The sequence below is a fragment of the Daktulosphaira vitifoliae genome, unplaced genomic scaffold (genome assembly GCF_025091365.1).
Source record: "Daktulosphaira vitifoliae isolate Bord-2020 unplaced genomic scaffold, ASM2509136v1 Scaffold_5, whole genome shotgun sequence".
Lineage (NCBI taxonomy): Eukaryota > Metazoa > Arthropoda > Insecta > Hemiptera > Phylloxeridae > Daktulosphaira > Daktulosphaira vitifoliae.
This window is the reverse complement of record NW_026099576.1, coordinates 1,501,655-1,524,152: the sequence shown is the minus strand read 5'-3', so window position 1 is coordinate 1,524,152 and position 22,498 is coordinate 1,501,655. Positions and strand designations below refer to the sequence as shown.

The window sequence follows — 22,498 nt, the reverse complement described above, 5'->3', positions numbered from 1 at the left end:
AAAAGTTATGGTAGTGTTAAGAAAAAAATGTCAAAAATTACTGATTTTTAAAATTGTAATTATTTTGGAGATATCTCTCACTTATGAGGAATGAAGGAAAATTTTTCAATTTTTGAGGGTAACGTCTTCGACTAGATACGATTTGTGATATTATGACGTATCATTGAAAGAAATCGGTTCGGTGAGAGCTGAAAAAAACAAGGTAACAGACACACAAAAAATAAATAAATTAAAGAAACACACATCATAGTAAAATTAATACCTTCTCAGCTTTGCATCGAAGATAAAAAATACTGACCACTAAATATTGTAGGTACTGCATCATGACCAGCCGATTTTTTGTAGTCTTTATCAAAAACATTTTATCGTCAAAATGATCCGCGCAAACTACTAGATTATTTTTTTTTGGATAAAGTCTCGGCCAAATGATTAGTTTGACAATTATTCATTCAAAGTTTCAAACGATCGTTTTCTTTAGGATAAGAAAAAAAGCTTTTATCTTTGAAGGAATATGTACTTGGACAAAACTTCACTGAGCATCGCATACTGGTGAGGTAGTGAGATATTTTGAAAGAAAGCACCAAATATAACACGAAATAAGATACATGTGATCATTGACAATATTAACAATAACAATTGTTACTGCTCAAGTCAAATTTAAGTAGTTAATAATTTACATTATAAAAACTGATAATTATTTAATTTTCATGACTAATTTAGCAATTTTGAGTCATAAATAAGGAATTTTGGGTTTAATACCTTAATTTAATGATGTATTAAAATAATTTATGTCAATAATTATGTTTATATACGGAATTTCATAATATTTATGCAACAGCAAATTTAATAATGAAATAAATTAAAAGAATTTTTGCGCTCATACATACGGTTGCACTGATTTCACTTCTCCAATCAAAAAACCGTTTTGTTATCGGGCCAAGTGAACTATCTGTTTTCATATAGTCTGTGTATTTACCATATATTTTTCATATTTACCAATAAACCATGTTTATAAACATTGTGTTTACAAACAAACCATTAATAATGGTGTTGAACAATGTGACCGTATATAAAGAAAAAAGGGAATACATTTTTTTTTCGTAAGTGGCAACACTGAGCGACATAAGTTTGTTATCAGCATAAACTAAGAGTGTCACTTCTGGTTTAATCTATTCTGTGATTATGCTATGATATCAATTTAAGATGATTATTTTGTTTGGTGATAAACATTGCGAATAATATTAAATTTGAGCGATGAACGGTATCACAACAATAATTATTAATTAACAATAATAACTTTTGAACTACTAATTCAAAAGTTATTAACAATTTAAAATAATGACTGTAGTTAAAGAGTATTGATAGGATGTTGCTATTTTAATAACTAGACATTTCCCAACAGTCATATTCCTTCCTTTGGAATCTTATATTTATATATTACTTATAATAATTTAAAAAAAAAATATGTCAAATAAAAATGGGATATAAATATTATTTTTCATAAAAAAATTTTGTTGATCCATAACTTTTCAATTAGTTGTAGCATTATAAAATTAAAAATATCAAATATAAAATCGAGAATTTTCACATAAAAATAGTTATTTCATCATTTGACTTAGATGAAGATTCCATGTTATCATGTTTATCATCATAGTTATTACAAGATTTTTTAATAGTCTGTCTTTCAGTTATATGTGTATTACATGTAGTTTTTAAGTTATCATTCCACTTTTTAATTATTTTTTTGTCTGAAACTCCATTATTCAACATCCAAATAATTATGCAGTCTGGCCTATCCAAATTTTTAATGTTTTATTAAATAATATAAATTTTTTTTTTGAGCATTTTAAACAAGAGTTGTTTTAACAAAATTTCCTAATACACTGTATTCCCAACAGGCTGTTGGTTCACAGTTCATAATTGAGTCTAATATTCTTTTATACACAACATTTTTTTTATGTCTATGGTGCATGTTTAATTTAACATTATTTAAAGGACAGTCTTGTAAGAGAAACAATTATCAGTGGTTTTTAATTAATTGTTTGTGTCTCCCAATTTCGTATATTTGATATTTCGTGTGTGAATTGAATCATGAACATATTTTTCACCTTGTTGAAAAAATTTCATCATTATATTAAAAGCAGTATTATTATTTATAATATTTAAATCTGTGTCATAGTTTGTTTGACTATACAAGATAACCTCAATAGAGTTTCTTTATTTAAAATACTAAATAACCAGCTAATTATGAGATAAAATCTACTTATTGTATTGCAATTTTATATTCATTGGGTAGCTAGTCTCTGAGCTTAATGTCTTTGTTTCAAAAAACAAGAAGCCGGTGGACAGAGTAAAGAAACTTACGAATATGTTTCATTTTTGTCTTGGTGATTATTGTATTACATCCTTACAAGGCGTTAGCGGCAAGACATATTAAACCACCACAAANTATCTAATTTAAAATATTTTGAAAAAATTAAATAAAAATTATATATCAAATATCGTATGGTAGTTTTTCAAAAAAAAATGATTGGTAATACTCAAATATATGAAAAACAATTCATAAAAGTCTTGACAACATTATAAAATCGTTATCGTTTGTACGGTGACGAAAACATAATAATTGCATTTGGCATTGAATAACATTTTTTAATTTACTAATTTTTGTTATTTTCAATATTACTATTGAAATATATAATATTGTTATATTATTATTATTATATTATTACTTTGAGGCCACAGCCACATTACAGCATTGTCTGTTGATTTATTATATTCGGCAAAGTCCGATTTTGTGGCATATATATATATTATTATTTTCGGTCAGTCCGATATATTACGTTATGGCATATATGAATTATTTTTGAAAACTATGGCTTACTTATAATGTTAATTTTAATTAATTACTTTATTTGAAACTTATAGCTTATTATTATTATTTTGTTCGACTAGATCGACATATTTTTATAATGACATAATTTTACTCTAAATAATGTTATAACATGGTTATTATTATTTCTATCGGCTTAGCCTGACTTCCCTTTATTTATTATATATTTTGAAATTATTTATATTCGATACTTAAAAATGATATAAAATGCACGATACACGAGGTTTAAGAAAATTTACATTTTACATTACTTATTTGAAAAATAACTAGTATCGAATGTTATAAAATTGAGTTTGAAACAATATTTGTGGTAAATAAAACACTGATTATTATTAATTATATTAAAAAAGTATTTTGTAGTGGTACTTGCCAAATAAAATTTTCAATATGACACAGCACGCATGTTCATTCCCAATAGGTCTCAAATACAAAATGAATAAAGCTTTACAGTCAATAGTCACCACAGCCCTAGCTATACCTACTCATTATAAAAACATGACAAATTTAAATAAGGGATTATAATTCTAACATTAAATTCTTTTGTATGACATTTTGTGATTTTGTTGAATAAACATTACTTATAAATTGCAATTGTTACTAATAGAGAGAATCAGTTAATACTGTTAGGCATTCTTTTTAAATGGTCCATTCGAAACGCACATTTTATCACCAATCTATTCATTAATGGTAAACTTGAATTATTGCAGCAATATAGCAAGGACACTTTAAACAGCCGTTTTTACGGCTACTTTTAGATTAAGGTAAATCATAAATAATTTGAAACATCTCTCAATAGGCGCAATACAGACAATTTCAAGATGCCCTAAGTGTATGTTTTTCATTGTAAATTACTGAACACTGAATTTTATGAAATGGTCACTTTGTGTTTTTTACATTTAACCAATGTATATACATTAATTCTTCTAGCATGCTTGTTTAACTTAAATTAAGGCAACTATTGTAAATGTATGCAATTTTTTTGCAACGTTTTAGCTACATACATTAGGATAACTTAACTATTTTTAACTGTCAAATATTAAATTAAAAATACATTTTTATAGTGTATGCACTGCTATAGGAACTGCTTGGTAGCCGACTATTGAGAGTCCACGCGAAAGAAGGTCCTTCAACGATCAAAAGCTTGTGAACTCAAGAGTGTGAACGTCGTAGATCCAGAGGTTCTTACTACGACACTAATGTTCCTCCCAATTTTTTTTTTTTTACACTATTCTAACTACGTATCATTATTTTGCCAAAGCTATTGTGTTTTGTTATTAAGGTCTGACCCCAGACCTTAAGTGTAGGAGGAGCAGCTGATACGATCACATTTGCATGCGCCCAAATCTCTGTCTCCCATAACATCACTGTACCATTTAGTGGACATATATATATATATATATATATATATATATATTTAATTGACACAGTGACATACAACAATACTAACAGGAGGGCTGACTACACACATAAGCACTTTCGGGATTCACGGCCACCGGGCCATAATGCGAATGTCCCGATTATCAGTTGACTTGTTACCATCATTGCGACCATTACTCTTTGTCTTATATTTAATTTAGCTTACCTACCACGTAAATAGTGTGTGTGTGTGTGTCGCCGTTAGCTCCCTGTTGGATTTTATCATCTCTAGGTGTCAAGCAGGTTGTACTATTTATTTAATATATCTTTACTTAATAAATATTTATATCGTTGTTAACCAAGAGTGTTATATATATATTGTAATGCGATCCTTGGTATTTCCTCTAAGGGAATATAAATTAAATAGGAAACCTCAGTATCTAAGGTAGATATAGCTTAGCCAGCTATCCCCCGTTGGTCCCTTAGAATACTGTTGATGGGCATTTAGGCTCAACCTCTAAATAGCTACGTAACAATAGCAAATACAATTATTCATAAAAACATCAACACTTTATACTTTTAAAAACATCATTTTTGGAGATGACCATGTAACTGGGTTTTCTTTGTAATCGTAAGAGTTCAATTAAGATTAATGATTTTATGTGGTTTTAATAGTTTTAGATTTTAGATTTCTAGTAAAATTAGTTTTATTATTATAGTCTTTTTTTTTTTATTAATCTTAATATAAGATAATTAAATCATATTAATAATCACTCTAATTACATGATAAAAACAGTCGCAAATAATTATCATAGTCATTAACTACAGATGAGCAAACAATAAATTAAATAAATTTCAACTTATAAAAATATTCAAAAATTAACAACCAAAGGTAAATTTAGCTTAACAATAATGAATGAGTAAATTTTATAACATACTATATCAAAGAAAATGTGTTAATAGCACATTCGTCTTAACTCATAATTATATATATATATATATACATAAATGTTTGCAGAGTGCAATGAAATAGCTGATGTTGACATTTTGAAGGTCGACTATTCGAAAGCTTTAATATTTACCCAACGTTTTGCAAGTTTGTTAAAGACATTAAACTCGAGACTAGCTACCTAGTACGCATAAGCTTACAAATATACTTAACCTAATATATCTATTTTTACAATAATATCTAATTTTACTTTTTTTTAACATTGCGATGTTCGTTAGAACACAGACATTAAGATCGAAACTAGCTACTAAATAAGAAACACACAATAGATTTTTAATATTGGATAAACATTAAAAATAATGTTAAGTAAATCATTAAAAGGAAATAATTTACAAAAAAAATGATATTTAAAATATTAATTAATATTTATTTCCATGATATGAAAAATATAATATTATTATCTTATAAGTAAATAAATATAAATTAAAATATTTACCAAAACTAAATTCACTTCAACATTTCTAAGTATATTATAAATTAAAGATTATTATTAATTTGAAAAAATTTTAAATTCAAAAAAAATTGTTGGGACTAAGTCATAGAAAGTATGAATCTCGAATAAGGTTTCTTAGATTTTGTGTATTTCGAACTGGTTTTAGCATGTAAAATGGCTTATTATGATCAGAGGAGAGTGTCCTTGCAATCTATAGCTGAAGATTTCATGTCCAGATATCATGTTTTCAGTTATGATGTTTTGATGATAAAAATATTTATAATATGTAAAATACATATTCAAATAACATATTCTATGCTAATATTATAAGTGATACCATAATAGTAAGTAAAATTATTAAAACGACGATTAAATAACTTTAAAAATAAATTCCAATTTAATTTAAAATAATTTTAGTATTGATTTGAAATAAATTATGATGATTGAAAAAACTGATTAAAGATTGTTTTAACTCTTTAAAAAAGTTTTTTTCACAAATCTAATAACCTTATTTCATTGTTATTTTCACCGTTATTTTCATTATAAATAGTGAATTTTTTGAAAGTTTCAGTAAATTTTATATATGATAAAATACTTTTAATATTGACACTTTGTAATGTTTTATCGATTAACTTAGTAAAAAAGAATATTTTTACTAAATGATTATTCATTGCTTTAGAATCTGATATTGTGTATAAATATTCAATATATTTGAAATCATCTTCATTTAACTTATAATTTGTGATATACTTTTCAGTTTTAATATTAATACTCAAATCGTAGCCTGGGTCACTATTTAAATCGTTTGAAATTAATTCAAAAGAGTTCGGTTTTATTATTTTTATTATATTTTCGATATTTAAAATCAAATCATTATGGTAATCGCCTTGAGCAAAAAATTTGAATACCTTTTCAACATCGCGAGCTTCTTGACCTTCAAATAATATAATGGTATTCTCAATTAAACATTGCAATTTTTTTAGGCCATAAATTGCATCTACTTTTTGTTTATTTTCTAACAATAAATAAACATACATCAATTTTTTTCTCATTAAATGCATTAAAACAGTTTTAAGAACGTTTAAGAGTTTTTGTTGGTAAATTCCTATTTGTTGTATCCATGAATCAAACCAAAAATAATTCTTTGCCTTTGTATATTCTTTACATAAATTATTGTAGATAGTCTTAAAAATAACTTCACTCTGTTCACCAAAATCCGTTATAATAGTTCTCAATAATTCTCTGTCCTCAATTATGTCACACATGTAAATATTTCTGAGTGAAAACGAATTTTCTTGTCCTTCCACATTTTTTAATTCAATTTTGTTGATTTCTTTTCTTTGATACATAGTTTTTATTAGTTTTGTGAGGAGTATATAATGTTCTTCATCAAAATAATCAACATAATAATTATTATATTTTCTACATATTTTTTTACTTACAAGATATAAATTTTCGATAACTTGTTCGATAGCTTTTTTAATATTGTGTTTATATCGATATACATCATTACTAAACAATTGAACATAATAAGTATATAAATGCATTATCCAAAAAATGGTTAGTTTATCATCAATATAATAATTTATCATTGTAACTAAAAATTGTTTTGTAATCGAATCATTTATAATCATTGTATTTATATCATAAGTATTTCCTGGTGGATCATGAATGAGGCGAAAAAAAAGTTCAGTATATTCCATAAAAGTAAACATATTACTACAAAAAAGGTCTAAAAATATTATATCCGTTTTTTTCGTTAATACAACATTTTTAAGATTTTGATTTTCTTCCAAGATTTTATTTTTGATATCTGAAAATGACAAATTCCGTATCTCATCATAACTAAGATACGAGAATCCAGTGTCTAATTTTAAAGCTGATTCTAATGATATTTCAATTTTCTCCCAGTTATATTTTCCGTAACATAATTTTGTCTCCACAACACACAACAAAAAAAGTAACACAGTATTTTTTTTAAAAATCATTTTTAATTGGTAATGTTTAAATTATTTAGTAATGTATAAGTTTTCATAATATTTTTTTTTTTTAGACTCTTTATATATATTATAATTGTGTTTATTTAAGTGTCATTTTCAATTTTAAAATCAGATCGCATAAATCATATGTTATAAATTTAATAAAGTATTATACAAATAATTTATTTTAATAAACAATATACTGGGCTCCAATTTTACATGTTCATTAGTAAATAAAATATTATATTAAGTAGTTACAAAAAAGTTGCAAAAAGATATCTCTTCATATTGTCGTAACACAATAAAAGAAATGAAAACAAATTTAAAAGTAAATTGTGATGCGAAGATGAAGATGAGGATGTGGTGCCTGCTGTCTAGGTATTGACGTGTATGTTGTCGTACAGCAGTCACCGTGCTCGGCTGACACTCCGGGTTAGCTGTGAGAGTAGAAAGGCTGTTGTTATAGGAAGGGAATAAGGGTAACAACTAGGTATGAGGTGCAGACGAAGGGCAAGGCACAAATACTTTAGTTATTAGGAGAGGATAATGAAGTACGAGGTGCAGACGAAGTGCAAGACATAAGTACTTTAGTTATTAGGAGAGGATAATGAAGTACGAGGTGCAGATGAAGGGCAAGACACAAGTACTCTGAAATGTTTTGGAAGAGAGTAGATAGGTTTAAAAGGAATAAACAAAGACTTTACTTTAAGCAGTAAGCCGGACAGCGACAACCGAGTACTGAGCCTGATGAATGACACAAGGCACTGAAGTCGACTGACCACGATGGTCAGGTCTTTTGGGTTTTTATAATAATTAGAACTATTACCAAATTGGCAATAAATATTATTTGTTAATTCATCAGTCTCAGGCAGCGGATGTGCTGTCTGTATTTTATTAAAATAATTCTCACAATAATGGTAACGTGACACCATCACAATATTGTGCATTATATTAATATATTTTATTATAATTAAGCAACCAGCAAAAATTTAATAGCGTGTCTTATCTTATATCTCCTGATTTAAGACAAATAAAATCTTGACATTTTCCATTCCTTTTGTTTTAGAGGTCACTCATTTAAAATTAAATATCAGTTTTTAAATTCTTCTTAATTTAGAAGTACGATAAGGGTAACATTTTTTAATTTAAAATATTTTTAAAACATCAAATAAAAATTTTATATCAAATATCGTATGGTAATTTTTAAAAAAAAAAGTTTTCGTAAACTTAAATATATGTATAAAATTTTATAAAAGTCTTGACGATAACATAAAATCATTATCGTTCGTGTAGTGACGAAACAATAATTATATTTTGCATTGAATAATATTTTTTAATTAACTAATTTTTGTTATTTTCCTATACAACGGCTTGTAATTGTACATTACTTGTAACATAACAAAAAAGTACCTCTCATTTTTTTTTTTGTATATTAGTAAATTTTGTTTAATATTTTATTTTTGTTAAGCCGACCGTGATTGTATACAGAATGTCGTTTGTTGCCGTTCACGTTGCTATGATTTTTTTCCAGATCCTATGGTTTTGTGGGCTGCTGAGTTTTGACTTTTGTGACGTTCACAAAGCCAACTTAAACCATACCATCATCATATATTACCATTTGAAAAAAAATACTAATTATAAAACTGTTGACACAACTATGTAAAAAAGATTTTAAATATTACAGAAACACAAGTAACTTAGAAGGTAAGTACTTAAGAGTACTATTATTCATACCAGTCATACTGGTCAAAATATAGCCACTACACTTAGAAATATTTTTAATGAGTGGGATAGAGCAAAAAAATAATAACTGTGTTATCTGACAATGGATCAAATATTAAAAATGCAATTGATGAATACCTACTTAAAAGCTATCACACATAAGTGGCACACACATTAAACTTCAGCGTTAATGAGGCGAAAAATAAAAATACTGATATTAATCAAATTTTAAAAAAATTAGGACAAAAGAAGCCTACAATTATTGAAATTCCCTACTATTAGTATAGCATTTCAAGCACAGCAGTTATGTGACTGGAAATTTTAAAGATTTTCGATCCCCGATGAATTAACCTCCATTAATAGTTAAACAAGATGGAATTCTAGTTTTATAGTAATGAAAATGCTAAAAATGGGTAAGATAAAAATTAACAGCGATGATTACTTACAATACTGAAAAAAACGAAATAAATATAACTGAATATACGACAGTATTTACATCAAATATTAATTCATTATAGAAGCATTTCAATAGTAAAGTGGAAAAGGTCAAAACTACATTAAGTCCAAGTGTAATTTTGGCTTTGATTATATGTCAATATTTAGAAATGATAACTTAGGATCAAAAAAAAAATCTTTTGGAATTTTGAAACAGCATAGACGCACATTTCTAGATTTTTATAATATGCAACTGAAATATTTATGTATTCTAGCTACATCATTTCCGTCAAAACTTGTGTTTTCGAAAACGAGATTTAACACGAATGATCGTTGGAACGGTTATCTACGAAAAGTTTAGATTATATAATTTTAGCATCGATTCGAAGATGAGAAGGTATTTATTTTACTATAATGTGTTCCACGATACGTCAAAAGTTCACATGTCGTATCTAGTCGAAGACATTACCTTCAAAAATTGAAAAATTTTCTCTTGTGTATGGAGGAAATCTCCAAAAAAATTACAAATTTAAAAACCGCTTATTTTCTACATTTTTAAAATTTTTTTTTATTTAAAACTGCCATAACTTTTTTAAAAATGACCAAATTACTATATATATTTTTAGCATAGATACATGAAATATTTACCTATGATTTCGTACATTTTATTTATAAATCTGACCCCTTAACTGCCCACAGGAAGGATTCGAAATAATAACTTTTTCAATTTAACTTTTGAAAGTGTTCCGGAAATATTGACACTTTTATATATATCTTAAATTAAAGATAATGTAATATACTTTATTATGGAAAAAAAAAAATTCGCACTTTATTTTGTCTTTATGGTAAAAATGGCTCCCATATGCTTTTTTGTGATAAAATTCTCGATATTATATTTTAGATTTTTAACTTTATATCTCTATACATTTTTGAAAAATGTATAGATCATTATAATTCTATTATGATAAATAATTATAAGCTTCTTTCATTTGACATATTTTTTTTTAAATAAAACCATTTCCCTTTATACATTTATACATTATAAATATAAATATATATTACACTTATATATCATAAAACTTGTAATCAGGATATAACTAAGGAATTAAAAGATCATATTTCTTTTGGAATAAATCACCAATTTTTTAAAATCACACAATAATATTCAACTACTTGTGGTTCCTATACTACTCGAGGTATTTGTTGACATGACTCACAGTCAATATAAACTTAAATAACTACTGGTTCGTGTACTAGTAGTTATTTAAGCTTGTGTAATAAAGTATGATAAATAATCACAGTACTTTCTATTTCAAATTATTTTTTTATTAATAAATTTTCACACATCACTTTGTTTATCTATATTTTCATTTTCTCATGAAACTCTCGTACTCATACCCCGAGAGAAATATTACATTAAATAATTTTATTTAATAAACACGTAGTAACGCAATAATCATACAAAACCCAGTACAAATTTTATAATTATTTTGAGTTAATATAATTGAATTTTTTTCTGTAAAAGTGAGGAGTTAATTGGGATATTTATCCCTGCCTCCTATAGGACTATATTGTTTGACCTAAAATATAGACAAAATAATTAAAAAAGAAAATCATAACGCGGTAAACGGTGATTTTTTCACTAGAATAACATTTTTTGTTTAACTACGGTGGTCATTTGCATATAGAAGATTAGGTTTCGGGACAATATTTTTTTAATTTACAGTGTGGAAAGTAAGATTATAAGAGCGACGGCGGTCAGCTAGCGAAGATAAGTTAAGAAGAAAAAAAAGGGGAGAATAATCATGAGGGACACAGTTAACGTTCAAGGTATGTTTCATAAAGGAAAGGAATTTACGTTGAACCCTTTCAAGTTGTAAATAGTCGTTAGCTGTTTGAGGATCCCAAACAACTGAGACATATTCCAGAATTGGTCGTATAAGGGCACAGTAGATGGATGTAAGAGACTTGGTGAGTTTAAACTCACTAGATATCCTTTTTACAAAAAGATTATGTTTTTTTTATTACAGTAGCCATTTGAACATATAAAACAAGTTGTGGGAACATTTTTTTTTTTTATCTTAGAGTTATTAACATAAGCTTTAATTTAAAATATGTTTGAAGTCCAGAATTTTTCCAGATCATTTTTAAAAAGTTGATTAAGTTAAATTTTTATGTAAATTAAACAAGGGCAATGACTTCGACTAGATATGATTTGTGATCTTTTATTTATTTATTTTATTTATTGCAAAATTGGTAATCGTCTGAATTACTATTTAAACCCATAAGACCTAGCCATCGAGGTCAGTCAACTCCACTGTCCGGATTATTACATAAAGTCAAGTTTTTGTTTTTCCTTTTTTACCTACCTACTCTCGTTCTCGACATTTCAGAGTGTTATCTTCCTTACCTGGTACGCCAGGAGCCCAGAGTATGAGGAGCAGACGAAATGCAAGACACAAATACTTTGTGTATAGGAAGGAATATAGAAGAGAGGTAGTTACTATAGTATACTACCCTATTATAAGTACTCATTAAACCAAAGTGGTTCCAGGACTCTCAAGACGCCAGCAGGAAGCACGAGTACAATTTAAAACCTCTATTACAATTTGTGGAAGCACGCCAGGTATCACACTGAAACGTTTCTCCGTTTGTACTCTTTTAAATTTGTTTTTTATAAACTTGTTATGATATACATAGTACATCATTAATGTCATAATGTATTATTTAAGACTTCAATCAATCAATTACACAAAATAAAATGTATACCAATAAAAATAAGATATATATATGTACCTTTTAAATGTTTAAATATACTAATGAAATTTCGTAGAAAAAAGCATATATTAATTATATAAAACAAACAGGAAATAATATATAATATGTAATGGTAGCACATAAGATGTAGGGTAATAAACTATGTCTAAATTATTATATAAGATATGATAGTATTTTATAATATGTAGATCATTATTGATGAAAATGTAATAAATAACATGTCGGCGAACAAAGAGGCAGGTAGTTCGGACCGGTTGACCTGCTGCCTAGCGTCACAGAAGGGATCGGTACTACCTACCAGGGAAAGGTAATGAGGGTGGCTTGTAGTCTCAACGACGGTCAGTTTTTCAGAACCCAGTAGAAGAAGAAGGTCGCAGCAGATATTTCACTCTTAAATATTACATATTTCTTTAGTTATTTTTGTTAAAAATTATTTTCTTAAATAAAGCAAGTCAATTTGTGTTTGACCATTCACTGTAAGTAAGTTTGTTTTTATTTTATTGCATAGAATAAATTTGTCTACAATAGACAAATTTACACATAACACAATATTTTGAGAGTAACATTTAGAGCAATTCTAAGTAAGTTAACTGCATGAGTTCACCTGCGCACAGCTACATTGGGCATAATTTACATAATCAGAAAGAAATAATTAGAGTGTAGTACCTTAACTGTATTTTAATTATTTCTGTTTTATAGTCATCGTTGTCGGCGCACTGCGGTGGTCGATTGACGTCTAGGGTACTCGTGCAAGGCGGTACTCTATTGTTATGTGCCATCGGTACTCTGCGGATACCATGACACATTTAAGGGCACTGGCTCAAAGCGAGTGTTCTATTGTTCTTTTAGTAATCGTTGTCGGCGCACTGCGGTGGTCGATTGACGTCTAGGGTACTCGTGCAAGGCGGTACTCTACTGTTATATGTCGATGGTACTCTGCGGATATCACGACATGTCAAGGGCTATTTACGCAATACTCACAAATTAAGCTACACGACAACGCATATATATTACTTGTTAACCAGCGTAGGTTACTCATGCAGTTAGGTTATAACGACATTTGATATATTTTACACATGGTAGAGCTTCATACTCTGTTTTTTATTATTTTATGATTACAGTCCATTCACGAGCATTAACATAACATGTAATAAATTACGATTAATAAAAAAATAACGGTGGCGTCGGGGATCATTTCTTGCCTTTGAACCACGATCAAATTTAATATAAAAAGCCAAAAATAAAGAGCACTCTGGGTCAGATGCAGTCAGATATTCACAGAGGCACTCACTACGCTCGATCATTCCACATAACAAAATATATGCAAGAAGTGACCCGCCGTCAACACAATTATATTTGTACGAAAAATACAACATCTATTTATTTAAGAGTGTCACAGAAAATATCAAGGTAGGAATCTAATAAATTCACCAAAAATAAATATGGGTTAGAATTAAATTTTATGAGTAAATAGATTAAGTAGGCATACAGGGAAATCAAGTGTCAATAATTATCAATAATAATAAATATACCAAGTAAATTTAATAAATCAATAATGTTTGTACAGAGTTACTTGGCAGAGTTATATTGTTGATACGTGTCTATTTCAGGAGTTAGGTTGGAGGTTCATATGCATAGCTCTCTGGGTAGACACACGAGGTGACTCAATCCTACCTATCACCGATAACCGTCAAAACTCGTGGCATTATTGATATTTAAATATTGACAATTAATTATAATGAATCCCATATTAATAAAATCACTTTATTTTTCTATCATCTTTTATCTTTCTTACAGACCCTCGTACTCATACCCCAAGTAATAATATTATTAATACAATAAAGTAGTGGATCAAATAAGCACCCAAAACCCGTCATATTCTATTTAACTTATTTCTTTTAATTAACTTTCAAAGTACTCTCTAAATTAATACAAGTAACACCACCTTTTAAATTACAAAAAATAATAATTATTTTCTTTTTTGATTCACTTTAAACTTAAATTTATCAATAATACGAAAACACAACGCTAATTGTTCAAATAATCAATTTATTTTGTTTTATTTAAAAAAAGATGAATATATACTAAACAACTACCTATCATATCAGTCTTACTATAGGAACTACTTAATTTAAGGTGAAGGTAGAAGTATAACCCTTTGCATCATGGTTGATAACGCTTTGTTACGAAAACCGTTGCAAAAGATTAAGGAGACTTTTAGAAGTAGACAGTTATCTTGATCATGATTGATAACATAGAGGTTATGATCACCGTTGAAGATTAACTGAATTATGTAAGCGGAGGAATATAACCCTTTAGATTACGGTTGGTAAAGCGTTGTAAAGGATTAAAAGGAATATTTAGGAAAAAAACCAGTAATCTTGATCACGGTATCACACACAACCAGACATTAAATGAAATTGCTTTGTTCGTGTAAACGCTGTATTCATTAGAAGACATTATATGTTTGTGCATACAAACTTAAATATCGATATTTGAGGTCTATTGAAAAATATTCTACATTTTTATAGGTGTATCTAATAAACAATAAAAAAAGTTTTTAATTTCTTTTTTCTTGATGAAATAGCCTAGGTGTAAGTAGGTTTTGAAATCATAGTGTGCTACCAAATCATAATGGATTTTCATAGTAAAAATTAATTTTTGGATTGTGTTTAATTTTTATCCCTACTCCACTATCAAAAAATCATACAGATAGTTAAATAACAATATTTTAGTAAAAGAGAAAACTAGATCAAGATCTACCTAGTGTTGGCGCCACTGCTTTTCATAAATGTTATGTGGATGAAATTTAAGTTAAGTCTATAAGCATTTTTGCACGACTAAAAAACAGGTAAGTAAATAGATTTTAGTGTTGGTTATATTTTATTTTTTAGCAATATTATAATATGAAGATATTAATAACACTAGTTTACAACAAAATTGAACCATGACTTATGATAATAAACGATATTTTACGTTTATTGAAAACAATTCTTGTTAAAACAAAAATTAATTTTTTCAAGAGTTATATTTAAAAAAATTGTATGTAAGAAAAAAATTGTCATAAACTCCTTTTTAAAAACTGCATATGGCAGTGAATTATATTTCAAACACTTTTAACATTAAACCTAAAAAAGTAGAAATATTGAGACGTAAAAAAAAAATTCAATATTGTTTTAAATTAAAAACACCTTATTTTGATTTTAATTAAGTGATATATTTATTTAGAAGTATGTACTATAGAAAAATTGACACTAATCTTATTTATAGCTTCCTCTTATCTAGACAAAAAATATTCAATAAACATTATATTTATGTAACAATTTATCAAGACGGTATTGCAATAGCACAATCATCACCAAGACAAAAAATTCAACAATAAAAAAATATCTTCATAAGTTTCTTTGCGTTGTCTGGCGGCATGATGTTTGTTAGAACAAAGACATTAAGCTCGAGACTAACTACCTAGTACGCATAGCTTACAAATATACTTAACCTAATATATCTATTAGCTTCGATGCGAAGCGGAGAAGGTATTTTTACAATAATATCTAATTTTACTTTTTTTTAACATTGCGATGTTCGTTAGAACACAGACATTAAGATCGAAACTAGCTACTAAATAAGAAACACACACAATAGATTTTTAATATTGGATAAACATTAAAAATAATGTTAAGTAAATCATTAAAAGGAAATAATTTACAAAAAAAAATTATATTTAAATTATTAATTAATATTTATTTCCATGAGATGAAAAATATAATATTATTATCAAATAAGCAAATAAATATAAATTAAAAGATTTTCCAAAAAAAATTTACTTTAACATTTCTTAGTATATTTAAAAATAAAGGTTATTATTAATTTGAAAAAAATTTTAAATTCTAAACAAATTGTTGGGACTAAGTCACAGAAAGTATGAATCTCTTAGATTTTGTGTATTTTGAACTGGTTTTAGCATGTAAAATGGCTTATTATGATTAGAGGAGAGTGTCCATGCAATCTATAGCTGAAGATTTCATGTCCAGATATCATGTTTTCAGTTATGATGTTTTGATAATAAAAATATTTATAATGTGTGAAATACATATTCAAATGATAACAAATTCTTTGCTTATATAATAAGTGATACCATAATAGTAAGTAACATTATTAAAACGATGATTAAATAACTTTAAAAATGAACTACAATATAATTTAAAATAATTTTAGTATTGATTTGAAACAAATTATGATGATTGAAAAAACTAGTTGAAGAGGGTAAAAAATTTATTTTCACAAATCTAATAACCTTATATCATCGTTATTATCACCATTATTTTCATCGTTATTTTCATTACGGTTAGTGAATATTTTGAAAGTTTCAGTAAATTTTAAATATGATAAAATACTTTTTATATTAACACTTTGGAATGTTTTATCGAATAACTTTGTAAAAAAAAATATTTTTATTAAATGATTATTCATTGCTTTAGAATCTGATATTGTGTATAAATATTCAATATATTTTAAATCATCTTCATTTAACTTATAATCTGTGATAAACATTTCAGTTTTAACATTAATACTCAATGGGTAAACTGGGTCACTAATTAAATCGTTTGAAATTAATTCAAAAGAGTTCGGTTTTATTTTATTTATTATATTTTCGATATTTAAAATTAAATCATTATGGTAATTGCCTTGATCAAAAGATTTGAATACTTTTTGAATATCACAAGCTTCTTGACCGTCAAATAATATAATGGTATTCTCAATTAAACATTGCAATTTTTTTAGGCCATATATTGCATCTACTTTTTGTTTATTTTTTAACAATAAAGTAACATACATCAATTTTTTTCTCATTAAATGCATTAAAACAGTTTTAAAAACGTTTAAGACTTTTTGTTGGTAAATTCCTATTTGTTTTATCCATGAACCAAACCAAAAATAATTCTTTGCCTTTGTATATTCTCTATATATGTTACTGTAAATAGTTTTAAAATTATCTTTACTCTGTTCACCAAAATCCATTATAATAGTTCTCAGTAATTTTTTGTCTTCAATTATGTCACACATATAAATATTTCTGAGTGAGAACGAATTTTCTTGTCCTTTTACATTTTCTAATTCAATTTTGTTGATTTCTTTTCTTTGATACATAATTTTTATTAGTTTTGTATGGAGTATATAATAATCTCCAGGAAAATAACCAATGTTATAATTATTATGTTTTCGACATATTTTTTTAAGTACATTATGTAAACGAAAGAAAATAAGTTCGGTAGCCTTTTCAATATTTTTCTTATATCGATATACATCATTACTAAACAATTGAACATAATAAGTATATAAATGTATCATCCAAAAAATGGTTAGTTTATTATCAATATAATAATTTATCATTGTAACTAAAAATTGTTTTGTAATAGATTCATTTATAATAATTGTGTTTATATCATAAGTTTGTCCAGATGGCAAATGAATGAGGCGATTAAAAAGTTCAGTATATTCCATAAAAGTAAACATATTACTACAAAAAAGGTCCAAAAATATTATATCAGTTTTTTTCGTTAATACAATATTTTCTAGATGTTGATTTCTACTCAATATTTCATTTTTGATATCTGAGAATGACAAATTCCGTACCTCATCATAACTATCATAGGAGAATCCAGTGTCTAATTTTAAAGCTGATTCTAATGATATTTGAATTTTCTTCCAATTATTTTTGCTGTAACATAATCTTGTCTTCAAAACACATAACAAATAACATAACATAGTATATTTTTTTAAAATCATTTTTAATTGGTTATGTATAAATTATTTAAAAACGTGTAAGTAAATATGTAAAATATTTTCAAAATATATTTTTAAAATATATTCAAAATATGTATTTTTTTAAAATCTTTATATGTACTATAATAACGTTTATTTAAGTGTTATTTTCAATTTTAAAAACAGATCGCATAAATCATATGTTATACATNAACGGAGTATTTGGTGCCACGGAACTAGTTTTATTTCATGATTCTATTTAATTATAAGTTTTGTTCTTTTTCTAATTTTTTTGTTAATACGATTAGCAACGATTGTACTTAAACATGACGTCAATGCCGAATATATATTGATTAACATTATTAATACTTGATACATTATAATTATACAGTTGCTTAACAGAAAACTTCATATTTTTTTTATTTATTTACATCTCTAACACACAATTATTAAGTCTTATACATATATCATATAATAAGTTATTTTAGGCACTATGATTAAAAATTTAAAAATATTTTAATACTTTAATACATACTAAAAAGGAAAAAATATACAACAAAAATGTCAACTTTTTTTTCAGGAATTTTTTGCAATTTTAGTTTAATAATTTACGAAATCAACACTTTTATCATTCAAATTATAATTAAAATTTAACATACATCATACATTTATACTCCTAAATTAAGATGAATTTAAAAACTGATATTTAATTTGAAATCAGCGACCTTTAAAATAAAAGGAATAGCAAATGTCAAGATGTTTTTTGTCTTGAATCAGGAGCTACGTTAAGATACGCTATTTAAATGTTGTTGGTTGCTTAATTTTAACAATATATTAATATAATGCACAATATAAAAGTTATCTTTTTGTCACTTTTTTGTAACTACTTAATATTAATATTTTATTTACTAATGAACATGCAAAATTAGAGCCCAATATATTGTTTATTAAAATAAATTATTTGTATAATACTTTATTAAATTTATAACATATGATTTATGCGATCTGATTTTAAAATTGAAAATGACACTTAAATAAACACAATTATAATATATATAAAGAGTCTAAAAAAAAAAAATATTATGAAAACTTATACATTACTAAATAATTTAAACATTATCAATTAAAAATGATTTTTAAAAAAAATACTGTGTTACTTTTTTTGTTGTGTGTTGTGAAGACAAAAATATGTTACGGCAAAAAAAACTGGGAAAAAACTGAAATATCGTTAGAAACAGCTTTAAAATTAGATACTGGATTCTCGTATCTTAGTTATGATGAGGTACAAAATTTGTCATTTTCAGATATCAAAAATAAAATCTTGGAAGAAAATCAAAATCTAGAAAATGTTGTGTTAACGAAAAAAACGGATATAATATTTTTGGACCTTTTTTGTGGTAATATGTTTAATTTTATGAAATATACGGAACTTTTTTTTCGCCTCATTTATATTTCACCTGGAAATACTTTTGATATTAATACAATGATTATAAATGAATCTATTACAAAACAATTTTTAGTTACAATGATAAATTATTATATTGATGATAAACTAACCATTTTTTGGATAATGCATTTATATACTTATTACGTTCAATTGTTTAGTAATGATGTGTATAAATATAAAAACAATATTATAAAAGCTATTGAACTCGTTATCGAAAATTTATATCTTGTAAGTAAGCAAATATGTAGAAAAAATAATAATTATAGTGTGGGTTATTTTGATGAAGAATATTATATACTCCTCACAAAACTAATAAAAACTATGGATCAAAGAAAAGAAATCAACAAAATTGAATTAGAAAATGTGGAAGGACAAGAAAATTCGTTTTCACTCAGAAATATTTATATGTGTGACATAATTGAGGACAGAGAATTATNTATGTGTGACATAATTGAAGACAAAAAATTACTGAGAACTATTATAACGGATTTTGGTGAACAGAGTGAAGCTATTTTTGAGACTATCTACAATAATTTATATAAAGAATATACAATGGCAAAGAATTATTTTTGGTTTGATTCATGGATACAAAAAATAGGAATTTACCAACAAAACGTCTTAAACGTTTTTAAAACTGTTTTAATGCATTTAATGAGAAAAAAATTGATGTATGTTTATTTATTGTTAGAAAATAAACAAAAAGTAGATGCAATTTATGGCCTAAAAAAATTGCAATGTTTAATTGAGAATACCATTATATTATTTGAAGGTCAAGAAGCTCGCGATGTTGAAAAAGTATTTAAATCTTTTGATCAAGGCGATTATCATAATGATTTGATTTTAAATATCGATAATATAATAAATAAAATAAAACCAAATTCTTTTGAATTAATTTCAAATGATTTAATTAATGACCCATCCAGCGAATTGAGTATTAATGATAAAACTAAAATGTTTATCACAGATTATAAGTTAAATGAAGACGATTTAAAATTTATGGAATGTTTATACACAATTACAGATTCTAAAGCAATGAATAACCATTTAGTAAAAATATTTTATTTTACTAAGTTAATAGATAAAACATTCCAAAGTGTTAATATAAAAAGTATTTTATCATATTTAAAATTTACTGAAACTTTAAAAATATTCATTTTTCAAAATGAAAATAACGATGAAAATAATGATGATAATAACGATGAAATAAGGTTATTAGATTTGTAAAAATAAATTTTTTAGAGTTAAAACAATCTTCAATCATCATAATTTATTTCAAATCAATACTAAAATTATATTGGAGTTTATTTTTAAAGTTGTTTTAATCGTCGTTTTAATAATGTCACTTACTATTGTGGTATCACTTATAGTATTAGAATAGAATATGTCATTTGAATATATATTTCACATAATATAAATATTTTCATCATCAAAACAGAGTTTCCTTCTTAAAATACTAAATATCCAAATAATATCTAGACATAATCCAACTATTGTTCAGATTTTAAAACAGTGTCTATACGCATGACTCTTATAGGCCAGTAAACAAAGGAGTAATTTTGGCGAATGGCGGAAAAAATTCCCAACCAAATTTTTTTTTTTTTAAAAGTTGAATTAAGATATGTATAATGACATACTAAAAGTCCTCATCGATTGGACTTGAGCTTTTTTTTTTACAGCCTCGCAAAAGTTCAAAAATATGTGCTTTTTTAATTTTCTCAAAAAATATTTAACTTACAAAAAAAAATTTCGTACAAAAGTTGTTTAAAAGACAATTTTAAACAAAAAAGGTATCTTATATTTTTTCATTTAAACAAATATTTTTCGAGTTACATTACATTTAATATGAGTACTAAAATTTATTTTCAATTTTTTTCCATTTTACGATTAATTTTTATCATATTATTCTTACATCAGACACAATGGTACAAATGGTTATATGTGTATGTATGAGTTTATTTATTTATAGTATCATTATAGTGTAGTTTATATTAAGATATAACCGATAGTGTAGGTAATTGATTTGACGCTAATTACAAACTGAATTTTATCTTAATAAAAGACGTTAGGTTTATCGATAATATACTTGTATAACAGTAATTTTTCGTCTTACAGCTGTGAGATAGTAATAGTAATATGAGCAAATATTTTGTGTTGAATTAGTTTTGGGTTAAAAAATTTTTATAATTTTAANTATTTTGTGTTAAATTAGTTTTGGGTTAAAAAATTTTTATAATTTTAAAATATGTCTTATATCACTTGCTGTATTTGTGAAAAAACTCGAGGTGACTTTGTCGAAGTTAAGCAAAAAGGTTTATTGAGTCTTTTAAAGGCTAGTGAAATGCGTGGAGACAATAAATTTAAAAACATTAGTGGCACGTTAATGGCACATATAGAATGTAGAAAATCATATACACGTAAATGTACCATTATAAGTGACCTGAAACAAACAAGTGCTTCTACTTTTACTGATACGACATTACCACCTACACCTACCAAAAATAAAGTACGATCATCTCAGTCTCTTCAACTTAAAAGTAAGTGTTTATTTTGCTTTAAAATTATACCAGACAATTTCTCGGATATTCAAAAAAAGAAGCCTGTAGAATGTAGAGAAATTGTGTGTACTGTAACTAGTTTAAACGTAGGCCATTCTATTATTACTCAAGCTAAACAACGAAATGATTTA

At 26.0% G+C, this 22,498-nt stretch overlaps 1 protein-coding gene across 5 annotated transcripts in view; it reads right to left on the bottom strand.

Annotated features, from left to right (window-relative positions):
• Positions 1-22,498, bottom strand: part of LOC126908325 (probable E3 ubiquitin-protein ligase HECTD2) — a 123,477-nt gene that overhangs the window by 50,260 nt on the left and 50,719 nt on the right. The window lies entirely within an intron of this gene.